This window comes from Choloepus didactylus, chromosome 16 (assembly GCF_015220235.1).
Source record: "Choloepus didactylus isolate mChoDid1 chromosome 16, mChoDid1.pri, whole genome shotgun sequence".
Classification (NCBI taxonomy): domain Eukaryota; kingdom Metazoa; phylum Chordata; class Mammalia; order Pilosa; family Megalonychidae; genus Choloepus; species Choloepus didactylus.
The window spans coordinates 78,876,248-78,896,084 of record NC_051322.1 but is presented as its reverse complement, the minus strand read 5'-3'; the positions used below and the strand labels follow the sequence as shown (position 1 = coordinate 78,896,084).

The following is a 19,837-nucleotide window of genomic DNA, read 5'->3' as shown; positions in this document are numbered from 1 at the left end:
CTAAGAAGATACCTTCAAGTAACAAATTTAACTAATATTTATAATTACAAGTATTAATCTATGTCTTTTCCCTTAGCTTAATTCATATAAACTCTACAAAAATATAATGAAAGAAATATTATTTATTATTTACATAGAATAGTAAAAATAGAAAACAGGCAATTGCATGACTGGCTCTGGGTCTTATAGCTACTAAATGAAAAACATAGGATTTAAAATTGGTCTTCGGCTCCGATATATAGATTTTTTTCACTATGTCACACAGGAGATTTAAGTTATACCCTAGGGTTTATAAAAGTATTATTGGTAAACATTTTATTGACAACTTATTAGATGTTTTTCCCTTCACCTTTTTAAAAAATATTTTTGTGATTATTCTTTGGACATGTGCCAGGAATATGGTTACCATATTCCAGGTAAGTTGGATGAATATTTTAGTTACTACGAAGTCTGTTTCTACAATATGACCATATTTTTATAAATGTTGCCATTTTCAAATGTCTATTACTGAAGACATCCTATTCTCATAATTTTCTTATCTTATTATTGCATAAGACATTTGTATAATACAGATGAAACTACCAAAATCTCTGACAGCTATTGGAACATCAAAGCAAACTGGTGTGGTCTTAGGTAAATGAAGGGAAATACCATACAACAACATACTACATTCATATTAGTGATTGAGCTCATCAGGGAGTAACCTCTGTTTTTGTTTGTGGAGGTAAATTGACACAGACAAGGAACCAGAAAAGTAAGACATTTATATTTTCTCATAGCATAGCCCTTAGTTTTTTTGCATGGGTAAACATACCAATAATAAAAGACTCTTTCAAGTGATTAAGAAATAATGAGAGAAGGAACTAAGATGGCGGCTCGCTGAGACAGGGCAAAAAAATGCCTCCATGAAAAACACTAGCTAAAAACCAGAAAGTGACCTAGAATACCAGTTACAGTGATGCACCAACTGGATGAGTGCTCCTAGCTCCAGAGGGGCTGTATACTTTGTGAAACTGGGAGTCGGTATTCTGAAATGAGTAAGCTGGCTGGAAGACCTGCAGCTTCACGGCAGGTTGGGGAAGCCAGGGTTCAGTGTATGGAGACCAGCTGGCTGTTTAAAAAAAAAAAAAAAAAAGGAACTTCTCCAGTAGCAATTGTGGGAACCATGCAGAAAAACACAGCAAGAGGGGGCTGGGCTGGCCTCTTGCTGTCTGCCCAGGAAGATAGCTCACAGCAGATACCCTTGGATTCAGGGGAACAGAGGGGAGAGCTAGAAGCAGAAAGAAACGCCGCAGCTAGCAGCTAGCCCCCGGAGGGCTGGATAAACTCCTGCCCGGGTCTGTGCCCACAGCCCAAATCCCCGCCAGTTGTCCCAGAGTTGGGAAGGAGGAATGGTGTGAGGAGGAGGGGGCTGAGATGCCCCATTTGGCCATTTTTGCTTTGGTCTGGGAGTGCACCACCACATGGCCCGGTGGCCCAGGACTTCCCTTGTGGGATGGCACACACTGTTGACATAGCACAGCCTTCCCTTTGCTGAGCTACTGGAGGAGCATGGCTGGGAGGGGGGATCCACTTGGAGAACCCAGGGATGCTATGCCAAGTCCAGTAGTTTATGGATCAGTGAGAGTGAGAGGCTGGGGCTGAAGTGAAATGAAGGCTTAGACTTGTGCGGCAGACTTGAATCTCCAGGATCCTGGGGGATTTGAACATTAGAACTGCCCTTCCTCCCTGGCTACCCATACACATGCCCCACATTCAGGGCAGACAGCTCCAGCAACACACCCAAACTGAGTTCTCCAACTGAGCCCACAAGATTCATTTCCCGACACAAAGTGGAAAAAAGTTTGAGAACTGACTCGAGGGATATAGGTGACTCACAGAGGCCATCTGCTTGTTAGTTAGAGAAAGTGTACGTCACCAAACTGTGCTCCTGAAAAATTAGATCAATATCCCTTTTTCTTTACAACTTGAAAGAGCCCTATCAAGCAAAACAAATGCCAAGAGGCCAAAAACAACAGAAAATCTTAATGCATATGATAAAACCAGAAGATATGGAAAATCCAACTCCAAACACACAAACCAAAATACTGGAAGATACAGTATACCTCACAAAGTTAATCAAAGATCTACAATTAAGGAATGAAAACATGGCAAAGGATTTAAAGGACATCAAGAAGACCATGGCCCAGGATATAAGCTACATAAAGAAGACCCTAGAAGAGCATAAAGAAGACATAGCAAGAGTAAATAAAAAAATAGAAGACCTTATGGAAATAAAAGAAACTGTTGGCTGAATTAAAGACTCTGGATATTCACAATACAAGACTAGAGGAAGCCGAACAACATCTCAGTGTCCTAGAAGCCCACAGAACAGAAAATGAAAGCACAAAAGAAAGAATGGAGAAAAAATTTAAAAAAAATTGAAATGGATCTCAGGGATATGATAGATAAAATAAAACGTCCAAACTTAAGACTCACTGGTGACCCAGAAGGGGAAGACAAGGGTAAAGGTCTAGAAAGAGTATTCAAAGAAATTGTTGGGGAAAAGTTCCCCAACCTTCTACACAATATAAATACACAAAGCATAAATGCCCAGCAAACTCCAAATAGAATAAATCCAAATAAACCCACTCCAAGACATATTCTGATCAGACTGTCAAATACTGAAGAGAAGGAGCAAGTTCTGAAAGCAGCAAGAGAAAAGCAATTCACCACATACAAAGGAAACAACATAAGATTAAGTAGTGACTACTCAGCAGCAACCATGGAGGTGAGAAGACAGTGGCATGACATATTTAAAACTCTGAGAGAGAAAAATTTTCAACCAAGAATACTTTATCCAGCAAAACTCTCCTTCAAATTTGAGGGAGAGCTTAAATTTTTCAGAGACAAACAAATGCTGAGAGACTGCCGATGAAAGACCTGCCCTACTTCAGATTTTGAGGGGAGCCCTGCTGGAGGAGATATAGGGAAAGGAGAAAGATACAGAGAATTTTAACAGACATATATAGTACCTTACATCCCAAATCACCAGGACACTCACTTTTCTCTAGTGATCACAGATCTTTCTCGAGAAGGGACCATAATCTGGGTCATAAAACAAGCCTCAAGAAATTAAAAAAAAAAAAACATTGAATATTCTGAAAGCACATTCTCCAACCACAATGGAATACAAATAGAAGTCAATAATTTTTGAACTGTAATTCCACTAGTTACTTCCTACATGATATAAAATACACAGACTCTAAGGACAAATCAGTGGTTTTAAACTCAATGTAAAATATGTAATTTTAGACAACTATTTAAAGGTGGGGGAATGAAGGAGTATAGGAACATAGTTTATGTGTCCTATTGAAGTGAAGGTGGTATCAAAGAAAAACAAGATTGCTATGGATTTAAGAGGTTAATTTTAAGCCCCACAGTAGACACAAAGAAATTATCAGAGAATATAACCATAGAGATGAAAAGTAGAGTTTGGGTTAAGAGAAATGGGGGAAGGGGAAATGGGGAGTTAAGAAATGAGTGTAGGGTTGCTGTTTGAGGTGAAGGGAAATTTCTAGTAATGGATGGTGGGAAAGAGCATTACAACATTCTAAATGTGATTAATTCCACTAATGAAAGGCTAGGGAGGGAGTGGAATGGGAAGATTTAGGCTGTATATATGTTTCCACAACTGAAAAAAAAAGTCAGTCTAACTAGATGACAATTGAATACTAAGGATGAACTTGGATGGGACAGGAGGATAGAGGATGGGTGGGTCAAAGGGACACAGTTGAGACATAAGGAAAAGGAAATATAGAATGTAAGCTTTTTATCATTGTTGAATCTATTGTACTTCTTAGCTGCACTTAGTGGGATTGCATGAAAGAATGTTCTTGTTCATGGGAAGTGTATATTTGAATTATAGTGAATGCTCAAGGATGTGTGCAGCTAACTCTCATATGTTCAGATGACAGAACAATAGATGATGGATGATAGGGAGGGAGGGAAAGAAATAGAAATGTGACAGCAAGTTAAAGTTGATGGATTGAGCTACCAGGGGAGGGGGGTCAGGGTATGATGGAATTCTGTGTATGGGGCCAGTATTGTTTTTGCAACTGTTCATATAATTTTGAATTTATTTCAAAAATAAAAAAGCCAAGGGGAAAAAAGAAAAAAAGAAATAATGAGAACTGGGTTCTGATCTAGTGTCCACCACTCATTAGTTTGAAAAAATCATAGGTGGGCTACCCACGCTAAGTCTCATTTATAGAACAGTGTGGTGGTTTTAAACTGCACATACCCCAGAAAAAAACATGTTTTTAAATTTAATCCATTCTTGTGGATGTGCACCCATTGTAAATAGGCCTTTTGATGAGGCTACTTCAGTTAAGGTGTGTTCTACCTGAATCAGGATGGGTCCTTAATCCTATTACTGCGGTCCCTTACAAGAGAATGAAATTTAGGCAAAGAGAGAAAACCACAGAAGTGAGAAGCTAAAATCAGTGAAACTCAGAAGAGAAGGGAGAGACCAACAAATGCTGCCATATGCCTTGCCATGTGACAGAGAAGCCAAGGATCTCTGGCAGCCAGTCTTCAGGAAGAAAACACTGCCTTGATGATGGCTTGATTTGGCCATTTCCCCAGTCTCAAAACCATGAGTGAATAAATTCCCATTGTTTAACTGGAGCCATTTCATGGTATTTGCCTTAAGCAGCATAGGAAACTAAAACAGATGGGAAGTTCAATTAGTGTGGGAATTGCATGAGAAAATGCATTTGGAGCTTATCACAGTGCCTATTAGCAATTACTATTGCTGTTGTTATCTGTTTGAGGCAGGAGATCTTCCTGATTTCTCTCAGGTTGATAAAGGTAAAAAGCTAAACACTGTTGATACTACAAGTTTTCCTCAAAATTCTTAGGAACCGTAGTTTGATAAAGGGCTATCAAATGTCCTTAACTGTCTTTTATTATATATTAGCAATTGTATTATTATGCCAAGATTTTTAATGTTGGTTATTTTTGTCTTGCTACCTGCAAGACATTTTATCAACTATTATAGTGTGAATAGGGGCAGGGATTGGGAGGAAAGAGTTGGATCTTGTTTTTCATCCAATCTGATAATCTGTCTTTTAATTACATTCTTAATCCATTCACATTTAATATTATTGATATCATTGAATAGATATCTAACCAATTTATATTTTTTTTAAAATGCTTCATGGCTTTTCTTCTGCTATTTCTCCTTTATTGCTTGCTTTGCATTAAGTGAATATTTTCTAATGTAACCTTTTAATTCCTTTTACAAGTTTTCACTATATTTTTAAGTTGTTTTCTAGTGATTCTCTAGTTCTTACCATATACAGGTAACTTAGAATCTACTTCAGTTGTATACTATCTTGCTTCAAGTGAAATACAGAAACTTTACTCTTATATAACTTTATTTTTTCTTCCTCCTTTTTGCAACATTGTATATATATATAATCTAGTTATGTTAAAAAACAACATAATTGTAATTATTACTTCATATGATTTTATTCTTAAAGACATTGAGGAAAGAAAGGAAAATAAGTATGCATTTACAGAGTATATTATTTTACATATTTATTTAATATGTATAAATAAGTAAATAAATACATAAATAAGTAAATAAATCCATTGTTCCTGTGGATTCACATTATCATCTGGTGTCATTTCTGTAGTTGAATAGAATTCTGTTCCATTCACCAACTTTGTGTTCTCACTGTCAGATATATTATATCTTTATATGTTACAACCCCAAAATAATTACCTACATATTGTTGAATACAACTGCTTTCTAAATCCCTTGAAAAAGTGAAAAACATACATGGACTGCATTATCTCTTACAATCATATGATTATCTTTACCATTGCTCCTTGTGTCTTTTGGTAGATCTGAATTTCCACCTGGGTTTACTTGTTTTTAGCCTGAAGAACTGCTTGCAAGGCATGTCTGCCTAAAATTCCATGTTTTTGCATATCTAGGAATGTCTCTATTCTGTCTCCATTTATTGAAAGAGTTTTGTGGATATAGGATTTTTCATTGATAGTTTAACTTATCTTTCAGTATTTTCAATATGATATATCACTGCCTTATAACCTGCATTGTTTTCATTGACAAGTTAGCTGCTAATCATATTGGTGTTCTCTCATATGGGAAGAATCATTTTGTCTTGCTGCTATCAAGATTTTCTCTTTGCCATCAGCTTTAGGATTTTTACTATGATGTGTCTTGGTGTGGATCTCTGTATTTCTTCTAATTGGAGTTAACTGAGCATCTTGGATGTGCAGATTACTACATTTCAGGGAATTTTGGATATTTTCAGACACTATTTCTCCAAATACTTTTTTCAGATCCTTTCTTTTTCTCCTTTCATTTTGGTACAACTATTACACATAGGTTGATGAGTTTAAAGTGTCCAACATTTCCCTGAGGTTCTTTTATTTCCAATTATTTTATTTTATTTTCTTTCTGTTGCATAATCTCTATTGCTCTATCTTAACATTTATAGATTCTTTATTCTTCCAGATCAAATATCCTTTTGAGCTATTCTATTTTTGTCATTTCACTTATTCTAATTTTCATCTCCAAAATATCCATTAGGTTCTCTCTTATTTTTGTAATTTCTATCTCTTTATTGCTATTTTCTATTTGGTGAGGCATTGTTTTCACACATTCCGTTACTTTTTTAAGCATGGTTTCCCAAAAATTTTTGAATATACTTATAGTGGTTACTTTGAAATCTTTGCTAAATTTGCTAGTGCCTATCATGAGCAATCCATGTTTCCTGCTTTTTTTTTCTTCTGTATGGGTTGCATATTCCTGTTTCTGCAAGTTTCATAATTTTTTGCTCAAAACTGGACATTAGAGGAGAAATATTGTAGCAAGGATAGATACTGATTCTCTCCCTTTCCAGGATAGTTTTTTGTTTGTTTGTTTTGTTTGTTTGTTTGTTTCCTTTTTAATTTTTATTGGGATTGTTCAGGTACCATACAATTATCCAAAGATCCAAAGTATACAATCAGTTGCCCCTGGTACCCTCATACATCTGTGTATCCATCACCACGCATAATTTTCGTTCAATTTTTAGAATTTTTTCATTACTCCAGACAAGAAATAAAGTGATAGAAGAAAAGAGAAAATGAAAAACAAAGAAAAGAAAAGGAAACTTGAATCCTCCCATATCCCTAACCAACCCACCTCAATTGACTTGTAGTGTTGGTATAGTACATTTGTTACTGCTTATGAAAGAACATTGAAATGCTACTAACTGTAGTATATAGTTTGCAATAGGTATATATTTCTTCCCTATATGCCCCTCTATTATTAAGTTCTAATTGTATTGTCATACATTTTTTCTGGTTCATAGAAGAGATTTCTAATATTTGTACAGTTAATCATGGACATTGCCCACCATAGGATTCAGTTTTATACATTCCCATCTTTTGATCTTCAACTTTCCTTCTGGTGACATATATGACTCTGAGCTTCCCCTTTCCACCTCATTCACACACCATTCAGCATTGTTAGTTATTCTCACATCTTGCTACCAACACATCTGCTCATTTCCAAACACTGACGTTTATCCTAGATGAACATTCTGTTCGTACTAAGCAACCGCTCCCCATTCTTAAGCCTCACCCTATATCTTTGTACCTTATATTTCATGTCTATGAGTTTAAATATTATAATTAGTTCTTATCAGTGGGACACTGCAATATTTGTCCTTGTGTGTCTGGCTTATTTCACTCAGTATATTGCCTTGAGGTTTTGTCATGAACCCTTTTCTTTTTAAGATGGTTTTGTTCACACACCATATACTCCATCCTAAGTAAACAATTGATGGTTCTTTGTATGGTCACACATTTATGTGTTCACCACCTTCACCACTATCTATATAAGGGCATCTACATTTCTTCCACAAGGCAGGAGGGAAAGTCAAAGAAGTTAGAGAGGCAAAAGAAAAAGGAAAAAAATGACAGCTAGGAAGCAGCCAAAGGAAAAATTACCTTAAATCAAAGTAGAGTAAAGAGTCAGATAACACCACCAATTTCAAGTGTCCAACATGCCTCCCCTATCCCCCCCCCCACTTATCTGCATTTTCCTTGGTATATCACCTTTGCTACACTAAAGGGAGCATAATACAATGATTCTATTAGTTACAGTCTCTAATTTATGTTGTTTGCATCCCTCCCCATATGCCTCCTATTTTTAACACTTTGCAAGGTTGACATTTGCTTGTTCTCCCTCATAAAAGAACATATTTGTACATTTTATCACAATTGTTGAACATTCTAGATTTCACCAAGTTACACAGTCCCAGTCTTTATCTTTCCTCCTTTCTTCTGGTGTCTCACATGCTCCCAACCTTCCTCTCTCAACACTATTCATAGTTATCTTTGTTCAGTGTACTTACATTGTTGTGCTACCATCTCCCAAAATTGTGTTCCAAACCATGCACTCCTGTCTTCTCCTATCATACTGTAGTGCTCCCTTTAATATTTCCTGTAGGGCAGGTGTCTTGTTCACAAAGTCTTTCATTGTCTGTTTGTCAGAAAATATTTTGATCTCTCCCTCATATTTGAAGGACACCTTTGCTGGAAATAGGATTCTTGGTTGGCAGTTTTTCTCTTTCAGTTTCTTATATATATCACACCAGTTCCTTCTTGTCTCCATGGTTTCTGCTGAGAGATCCACACATAGTCTTATTAAGCTTCCTTTATATGTGATGGATTGCTTTTCTCTTGCTGCTTTCAGGATTCTCTCTTTGTCTTTGACATTTCATAATCTGACTATTAAGTGTCTTGGGATAGGCCTATTCAGATCTCTTCTGTTTGGAGTATGCTGCACTTCTTGGATCTGTAATTTTATGTCTTTCATAAGGATGGGAAATTTTCATTGACTGTTTCCTCTATTATTGCTTCTTCCCCTTTTCCCTTCTCTTCTCCTTCTGGGACACCAATGATATGTACATTCTTGTAGTTTGTTTCATCCTTAAGTTCCAAGAGACATTGCTATTATTTTTTCATTCTTTTCTCCATCTGCTGCTTTGCATGTAGGCTTTCAAGTGTTTTGTTCTCCAGTTCCTGAGTGTTTTCTTCTGCCTCTTGAGATCTGCTGTTGTATGTTTCCATTGTGTCTTTGATCTCTTGTGTTGTGCCTTTCATTTCCATAGATTCTGCTAGTTGTTTTTTTTGGACTTTTGATTTCTTCCTTATGTATGCCCAGTGTTTTCTTTATAGCCTCTATTTCTTTTGCAAAATCTTCTCTAAACTTTTTGAATTGATTTAGCATTAGTTGTTTAAATTCCTGTATCTCTGTTGAAGTGTATGTTTGTCCCTTTGATTGGGTCATAACTTTGTTTTTCTTAGTGTAGGTTGTAGTTTTCTGTTGTCTAGGCATCTGACCTCCCAGGCCACCGCAATCAGGTTTTCCCAGATGAGAACAGGCTCAAGTCACAGAAGGAGGAAATATTCAGTGTCTGGTTTCCCTGATGGTTTTTCTTAGAGGTCTGACACACCTGTGCTTTTCTGCCTGACATGTGTAACTGTCAGCCTGTCACCAGCTGGTGTAAGAGGGTGTGGTCTGTGGCTCTCCTCCTCCAGGCTTTGGGATCTGGTCCCTGTAAGGCAGGTAGTAGAGCTTGGCCCCTCCCTTTCCTCTTGGGAAGCTATGTCCCCTCCAGGGATGTCATCTGCATATCAATAAGTTCTTTGTTTCTCTGGCTCAGCTGATCAAAGTATTTTGATTTTAAAATGGCTGAGGCTTTCTTTACTCCAAATTGCTGTGGGCTGAAAATGGCTGAGGTTTTCTTCACAGAGAGATAAAGGGACAGAAAAGCTCCAAGATTTACCCATCAGCCAGAGATAGCACCCAATCCTCTGGGCTCTCCATCCTGAGACAGATATGTCCCCTGACACTCCCAAGGTCAGTTGTCCCCCAAAGCCTCTGTGTGCTTATTTGGGATTCACTGTCTGTACTGAACAGTTAATATTAAAACCCCAGTTGGAGCTGAGCTGAGACAGTGCTGCTTTCCTGCAACACAAGGCTTCCATGAGGGAGGTGCTCTTGGCTCTCAGCTCTCAGCACAGGTCTGCAGTTTTACTTACAGGTTTTATGCTGTGATCTCAGGCATTCCTCCAAATTCAGGTTGGTGGATGATGAGTGGACAGTCACATTTGTCTCCCCACAGTTATTCCAGGTTATTTACTAGTTTTTTTGGTCATTTATGAATTGTTCTGGGGGGGGGCTAACAGTCTTCCACTCCTCTCTATGCCACCATCTTAGCTCCTCCTCCAGGAATAGTTTTTGTTGTTTGTTTACTTGTTTTGTGACTTGGCTAGGCCATTTTAAGTGAAGCCTTTTTTCCTGTCAGTATGAAGCATTTAGTGTCACTCCTAAGAAGGTGAGGCCTTTGACATATGCACAATCTCTCAGAGATGACAGTGGTTTTATCAGGGCTCCTTTTGCCTGTCTCTTTCCCTGATCTTCTTTTAAGATGGCTACTTCATTTTGTATTAAACCCACCCATAAGCTCCCACTAATTACTAGCAGATTACTTTTTTTTTGTTTTTGACAATGCCCTGAAGTATAAATTGCTCAGAAGACTGTGACATTTATATTTTTGCAAGCATAGTTTTGAGACATGTCTTTGAGGTTTTTTCTTGCCCTAGGAGGGCTCTTTTTAGCTGTCTCTTTCTGTGGTTTTCTCTAGTGAACTGGCTGGATTATGGTTTTCCTTTTTGCTCTTAATAGGAAATATTAATTAGGCTTTTACTTCCCACACTCTGTTTCACATAAAATCAGTTCCTTTGCTGAGATCTTCAGAAATCTCTGTTCTTATGGACTGCCTCTGCTTCTGGGCAAACTCTCTTAGACAGTACTCTAGGTACTACGTATGTTGGTAGCCTGTGTTATCCTTGCCTTCCTTCTCCCTGCATGGAACATCTGCCCTAAGAATAAGTTGGGATAAGAGTGGTTGGGGCCACAATATTCAAAGCCTTGCATGCCTGAGGTAGAGCCTTCATCCTATGAGGGAAGGCTAGGTAGAGGAAAGGATGTCTGTTCTCAGCCACATTCATGATGAGTAGCTTCTCTGACTCAGAGTATGACTTAATGAGAGATGCTGGTGGATTGCTTCTCCTAGTGGTATATGGTTATCCTTGATTGGGGGCTGAAGAAAGAGGGAGCCTTGCTTTATGGCTATCCATGCCCACACACACATGGAGTGGGGTTTCCATCAAGCTCAGGTGAAGGGGAAGAGAGGGTAAGAGAATACCCTGACCCCAGTGCCACATATTATCACTGTTCCTTCCTAGATTTAGTAGATTTTCTTGATTTTTTTTTTCATTTCCAGAATGCTCTTAGGATAATTTTCAGAAACTTTAAATAGTTGGGTTTTAAAAATAGTTTTCACCAGCTTTGCTTGTTTCATTGGGGAATGGGTCCACGGAACTTCTTATGCATCATCTTAGAAGTGAAATCCCTTTCTTTCCTTTTGAAATCAGTTGCCTATATTTATTAATATTTTTATGTCATAGTGAGTTTATATGTATGTGAAACTGGGGCCTGAGAGATTCACATGACAGAACAGAATTGGCTTAAAAAGTTTTGTCCCTCAGAGTTTATTCTCATAGACACTAAATGCAGTCAGATGCACATGGTAATCTCTTTGATAAGAAATGACATGAGGGAGAGAATAGTTGCTGCTTGCCAAAGGTTAATAAAGCTAGTTGATGTGAGAGTTCAGCCTATAGACTAGCAATTCTGAATCCTGGTCTAGCCATTATTCTTTCAGTGAATATATAGTTGTTATACCAGCGTTAGTAGGAGTCTATCTAGGATGGTTAATAGTCCAAAACAATTCATAAAGCACAAAGCCCATACAGAGGTATATGTTGTTGAGATCTCTCTCTCAGAATCTCTGCAGAGTCACTTTAGTTCCTCTGCTTCCTCAGGCATCTCAGCCAGCAGGTGCTCCACCTATGCGTGCAACTCTTATGTGTCTTCAGAGATGTTCACAGATCTTTAATATGAGATTGTTTCATTTTTCCAACAAAATCCCAATTTAAGGGCATATAGAATGCTTTAATATGAGAGATTTTGGTCTCATAAACACATTTCCATCATCAATAATGAATTTCAGCTGCATTGCTATTCTGAAAAATTAATTATAATGAATATACTTTTAAAAAAAAATCATGATATGGAAATACACAAAGGCCCCATTTATTTTGCATATCAAACAAATATAGACTTTTGATTTCCACTGTTACCTTCCAGGCAGTTTAAGAACATCTGTACCTCTCTTTTTTTCTGTTGCTGTTTTTAAATACAGTCAGATGTCTTCAGGAGGAGCTGCATAGTAAGTAAGAAGAATCCTTTCATTGTTTAAACATAAGATTAAAAACCTTCATAATGACTTGTTCATATTTAAAGGCTGCTCCTTAGAATATTAAATATACTCAATAAAGTATTCATTTAATTTTAGGCTATCTACATAGGATCTATAAAACCACCATTTAGTATCATTTTATATCAAGCAAGTTTTATGTGTCATTGGTGAGGGAATTATTTTAAATTGAAATAGGGCTTGACAGGTTGATTCAATTCTCAAATATTCATTGTCCCAGAATGACTATCAAATATATATAACACAAGTATATAATGCTCATTGTATATGCCCTCAAATAATTTGTGAATAATAATTCATATTAATGATATTTTTACTGTTGGTTTGTGCACATGTGTATTGCTATGTGTGTGTGAATATTCATATAGCAGATAGAATAATTCCCCCACAAAGACACATTCACGTCCTAATGCCTGGTCCCATGACTATGAACTCATTGATGAATAGGATCTTTGAAGATCCTAATAAGATAAGGACAAGCTGAATCAGGATGGGCCATAATCAGGTATTAATGGAGTCTTTATGAGCAAACAAAATTTGGACATGGAAGTACAAGCCACAGAAGGAGACAGAAAGAAACAGATCAATATGTGATGGAGGCAGAGATTGATTGCCAGCAAGCTACCACCAGCATGCTATGGACTTTGGAGGAGGCATGCCCTGCTGATACCTTGATTTTGGACTTGCCAATAAGGGTGTGAGCCAATAACTCTGTTGTTTAAGTGAAAAAGTTTCTGACATATTGTTATAGCAGCCCTGTCAAACTGAGGCAATACATATATGTCTACAAAAATTTGTGTGTGTGCATGTAAACCTAGATTCTCCTGAATAAGGCTTTGGATTTATACAGAGCTTAAATAAAATCCTGGATCTCTTGCATACTAAACATGGTTGTTTTTAAACTAATTCATTTTCAGGTGCCTCATCTAATATTACATACCAAGTGGAGTTATATGTGGCTACTGTATATAAAATAATATAAAGCCTGACACTAAGTATTCAGTATATATTAGCTATATGATATGGATAAATATATAGTTAAGGATGTGAATGTAATATCAATATATTTATAGCCATTGCCCTAGTATAAAACATAGTTTTCCTCATTGAATATGGGAATTATTTATTTCTTACCTCTTAAATCTCCATGAATTTTGGACAATATTATTTATTCATTGAATTTTTACAGATACATTTTGGAAACAATAAAATGTATATGAAAAAGACAATAAGAGAACCATGATTTGACTTTATGGTTTTTACTGCCCTTGGGTGTGGTATGGTTGGGTATATTCAAATCTGTTTTTTTTTTTTTTTTTTACTTTGTCCCATGTTTCACAGGTTTGCATCTATAGCCAGACTGTCCAACACTATTGGTGACATGGTTTCCTAAATTACCATTGGGCCTTGGTACAAAAGATCAATTTAATTCATAAAGTCATAGCTTGTGAAAATATTATATCATGACATTCTAAGCTGTGAATAAATAAATCCTGAAAGTGTTTATATGAAATCTTTTTTTTTTTATGTACTGATTATTTGGACATCTGGGTATCATCTCTGTATTTTGTGTGTCAAGGACTATGTAGCTGTGGAATCATTGGATCACAATGTAGTGCTGATAATATATTGGCTAACTTTTGTTGTCTATTTGTAATCAGGAGAACTCTGCTGATATTGATACGTATACCCAAAAGCCATATGTGGTAGGTTTGTATCTGATAGCTACATGGAAGTTCAGAGATATAACTAGCTTGTGGATATAACATTTGGAGGGAGTTTGGTTTTATTTTGGTATTTAAGTCTGTCAGCTCTGCAAAGGATATCCTTGAGTCCCCTGGCAAAATACTCTCCTTTACTTTTTTACTAATGAAAGGAAGAATAACAAACACTATTTTTTTCTCCTTGTATGGTAAAAAGAGTTCAACAAAATCATTATTTTTTGTTTATATTTTTCTACCACAATCAGTTATAAGAAAGATTGAAGGCAAATTCACTGATTTGTTTGATCATCAATTAAGCCTCATGTAATGGAATACTGAGTCATCAATTAAGATTACATATATGAGCTCTTTAATTATAAGCCACCTATGATCATAGGAAAGGCAACATACATAACTTTAAAATTATAAAATCTTCTCCCAGCTTTATTCAGCAAAACAGCCACATGTGACTCAAACAAAAAACTATTATAATACACATAGTGGCTTGGGAATTAATTAGTTTGGTTGTTTTGTTTTTTTGTTTCTTTTAACTCAGTTAATATTAAATGAAATCTATTAAAGTCTTCCTGAAAGTGAAAGCTCAATTTGGGGTTTTGAATGATGGTTAATTTTAGATATTTACCCCCTCCTCTCAATTGTATATTATTATACTTTAATCAGACATTTATCAGTATCAAGGAACTATATATAAATTTGTCTTCAATGATTAATTTTATTATTTCTTTTTCATATTAACTGTAATTTTTATGTGTAGGCATTGTTTCAACCACTGGTAATTACACTTGATACTTGTCACTGGAAGAAGAAAGAAGCTATCATCTTCAAAAGCTCTTCTCTCTTCTGATATTTTGCTGCCATTTGATATAATACAATTACAAAGAGAAATGGGAAATAAGAATTGAGTCTTCAGATTCTCAATGAGAGATCTTAGATATATGATTGATCTCAAATGAAATGGCTGCAGTTACCAGAGAGATAAACTTGCCTGCTGTGAATGGTGAACTGAAAGGTGCTATCTCATCTAAAGAGGCATCAGGTTCCAGGCTCCAGCACACTGTTGCCAGCAAGAATGGAATTCCATATCAAAATAACAAGATTTCTCAGGAGAAGACAGATATCTGGATTGTGTACATGCATGTATAGGTATGAATTCTTCCAGTATACAAAATGCTGGCTCAAAATTTATAAACATTTTATTGTTTCTCATTCTTGCACCACTTTTCCCCAAACAATCTAGGGTCATATCTGGCTCAGAGGTCATCATTTTCAACCTTGAACTTATCATTATCATTGCCAATGTTAATATTATCAATGTGTATTAAAATTTAAGTAATTTAATCTAATCAGTATTTATTTTGAAAACAATTAATGTATTACAGTTTTTGATAGATATATTTATAGTATTATCACAATGTTAACATTATATGTACAGTTGGCTTGGCTTATTAGAAACAGCAATAGTTTTAGAGTCAGAAAATTTGGGGTTTAATACCCAATTCTGCCACATATTAGCTATAAGACCTTGAGAAGTTTGAATTTACTGTGCCTCAGCTTTCCCCTCTGCAAAATAAAGACAATGCAATTTACTTTGCAGCATCTCTGTGAGAAACAGATCAATACTTGAATAAAGAACTTTCACCATATTTGTCTTGTAATAGATGAAACTGTGGTTCATCTATTCAGAAGTATATTATGCAATAATTAAAATTACTTTGAATGAAAGCTAGGAAATATCCTATGCCTTATTTTACTGACAAACAAAAATCCCTGGATAATCTTATATATTCTAAATGCACTATGAATGCAAACATGCCTAAGCAGTACCACATACAATTTCACCATTCATTCCTCCATCCATCCAACCATCCATACATCCATTCATCAATCAACCCATCTATCCCTGTGAAACTTACTAATTCATTGAAAGTATGTGGACCCTGGCAGTGAGGGACTGAAAATCCCTACTTGACCAAAAGGGGGGAAAAAGAAAGGTAACAAGCTGAGGTCACAGTGGCTGGGAGTTCCCAAATAGAACCAAGAGGCTATCCTGGAGGTTTCTCTTATGCAAGCTTCAGCTAGACATCCAAAATGGCCACTTTATGCCATGCACTTACCAAAAGTAGTTCCCAAATACCTAGATCCCTACTTGAGATTCTATAAAAGATTCATTCACTAAGTTTTATCTCTCAGAAACTTAAATCCACCAGTTTTCCTAGGCTAAACAAGTCCTAAAACCCAGAGGTAACAGCTTCTTTAAGATCAACAATCAGATGCAGTTCCCTTCCACATCCTGTTGACACTCCCTTTCAATATGAACAAGTTAGGATGGTCACTGTCTAGACAGCTCTGAAGAAGGAGAAAGAGATTAAGTGAGAGGAAGGGGTAGCAGCAAACAAGATAAGATTTAACAAAGTTCTATGAATAGTGAAATTTTTATAAATATATTTATTTTTAGATGCTGAAGTGTTGCAATAGCTAGAAGGAGGTAGATGACATGGTGGAACTGTAACCTATAACATCCTTTGAAATTTTCTCTATAGCTAGCTACTTGTTGAATTGTGCTTTGAAAGTCTTCACCTTTCTGTATATACCTTATATTGCATAATGGGGAAAGAACTGAGACTGTGGAACTGTAACCCATAACAATTTTTGAAATTATCTATATGGTTTTTGAACTGTACATCAAATGTTAACACCTTTTTGTGCATATGATATATTTTACAATAATGGAAATAGCTGAAGTTGTGGAACTGTGACCCTTGACATTTGAAATTTTCTCTCTAACTACTTGAGTTATACTTTGAAAGTTACCACTGTTATGTATATATGCTAAAGTTCATAATAAAAAATATTTTGAGTGTAAACTGTGTGCCCAGTACTGTTAGATATAACTTTCTTAAGCAAAAAAAAAAAAAAAAATAAGTCTCAATCATCATTTGTTATAGGAGTTGTGAAGTAACATAGTGTTGAGACAAAATAATGGTGAAGGCAAGGAAGTGGGTGTAGAGAGGTGAAATTTATATTTGAGGGAATGACATCTAAACCAAAAAAAAAAAAAAAAAAAAAATGAAAATGGAGGATTTGCCAGCAAAGCAGAGTTGGTGTAAATGTTCCCTGAGAGTGGGGAACTGAACAGATAAAGTTCCAGGAAAGTGTTATTCAGCAAAGTAATTGAAAGAAGGCAACTGAGTTGGATTATATGACAGATATAGCTCATCTCACTAACCTTACCCACTGAGCTGACAGTCTTCTTTATCAACATCTCACTAACAGTCAGATGGCACTGCTATACAATAAAGAACCTATTTGCCTTTTCTTTTCTAAAACCTTGACATGAATAGATTAGGCAACAATTATGGTCCAGTATTAATAAAATTACACCACTATCATGCAGACAGTATTAATAAATATCAAGCAAATGCATGATTTAATGAAATGAGCAAAGTGCAATTGAGAGAGCTGACTGATGGTAAAATGAGGGAAACTGGAGAGTCACATAAAGAAAGGACTTTACAGAAAAGAATAAAACATGAACTTCAAATAAAATGAAATACTCTTTGAAAATGTTCAAGGATGAAAGATTCTAGACTAATAGCACCATCAATAAAACTTACATTTACAATAAATGAAGATACACCTACTCTACCTCATACCAGAGATAAATGGTCATTTTTCCCAAGACTGAAATCTACTTAATAATAATCATAGGAAATTGAATCATCACTTTTAATACCCAAAAATGTCACAATGATTTCTAATTGAAGGAATCGATAATTAAGTTTCAATCAATTAACACCTAGTGCTATATACTTTACATAATGCTAAACATGTTGTTTTACTTTTTTATCTATAAGTTTAGCACCTATTATGTGCAAGATGATCTCTTAGAGCTCAAAATGTGAATATAAGTAGTATTTGACCACTATCCTAAAGAATCAATAGGGGAGCTTAACAGGAATACTTACAATCAAGTTTGAGAGTTGGTTTTATAGGAATCTGAGCTTAGGACAGAAAATGCCAGAGACAGAAGGGAAAAAAAAAGGATTTAACTCTGGGGAGAAGGTCACAAAATTCTCCTCAGGACAAGAGCAATTTATGTTGGGGTCTTAAAAACGCATAAGTTCACCAGGTATATGGGTGAATATTTACTATATTCACATACATATATGAACTCTAGAGAGCTAGAGAGACCTAGAGATTTCAACCTAGTTCAGAGAGTCAAATCTTGCATACTTGGTACTGAGGACCAAACAAGACATAATAGGTTGGATACTGAAATGTATTTTACTAATTAGTGTTACTGGAGTTCAGGCAAGACAGAAAGAACTGTAAACTGTTGTTATCAAAGAAAGTATGTAAGAGAAAAAAGAACCTGAGCTGTGCCTTTGAAGGGACTCTAGGATGTGGGGAACATATAGTGGCCATGGAAGATTATACAACTTGTGCAAATGGAAGAATGATTTACATTTATGCAACTGAGACTACTTGGGTCCACATACTCTCTCTTTCCTCCAGTTACTACAGATGAGCTGCCAATGTTGCATTTTATTTGATGCATTTGATCCCATATCCTCTTGCTTATTAAAATAAATTTTAGTGGCAAATTGTTTTCTTTTGTCTTCTGGATGGTTTCTTTCAGCTTAAACATGTATTATAATTTCTAATCACATAAAACAAACCCTCTCTTGACCTCAATTTCCTCTCACTTGGTCCCTAAGTGACACCAATATTACAATCTCATTCACATAAAAATTCTCTGAAAAAGTTTTATGTACTTCCTTTCTCCACTATCTCTCCAACTTTTCTCTATTTTTTGACTATTCCCTATGGATACCCTACATACAGTCTATTGCCCCCAACTCTTCATTACAAGAATCATTGTCAAAATGACTTATGACCTTCATATTTTCAAAAAGAATATTTAAAGCCTCAGACCTCATCATTCTTTATCCTCACCTTTCACATTTCATCCATCCTCATTAAATCATGTCTTCAATTTGCTTTTAGGACATGACATACTCCTAGCTTTTTTCCCACCTTATTTGCCACTCCCCTATCTTCTTTGCTTATCTTACCTTATATTACCAACTACTAACCAAGATCAGTTCTCAAATTTCTTTTATAACATGTTTTTACTTATCATTTTGGTGATTTCAGTCTTATGATTTTAAATGCTATCTATAAGCTAATGGCTCTCAAAATTATTTTTTCCAGTCCAAACCCTTCTCATGCTTCACTCATATGTTCAACCTCTTACTTGATGTCTTAACTTAAATGTACAACAGACATCTCAAAATCATACCCCAAACTGAATTTTTTATCTCAAATTCAACCAAAGTCTGATCCTCCCACAATGACATCCATCTCAGTTCATGAAATGCTGTCTTTCCAGCTGCTAACATCAAATCCTTTGGATTCATTCCTGACTTTCAAAAACCAAATCCCATTGGCTCTATCATTTAAATATATTTACAAACCCACCTTCTCTTCTACCATTCTGGTCCAAGTCAATATTATCTCTTACCTATTAATTGTGATTGTTACCTGACTTTTTTCCCATTTTTTGCTAACTTATACTTTCTTAAGGTAAACTAATCCATTAATTATTCTACAGTCTGAAAATATTTCAAATTGTATCTCAAAACATGTCACCTTTAACCCTCCCACGAGGGCCTGAGGGCCTAATTCACTCAGATTCAA

At 35.8% G+C, this 19,837-nt stretch overlaps 1 pseudogene; it reads left to right on the top strand.

Annotated features, from left to right (window-relative positions):
* Positions 1-385: 385 nt before the first annotated feature.
* LOC119511370 overlaps positions 386-19,837 on the top strand; it is a 32,451-nt pseudogene continuing 12,999 nt past the window's right edge.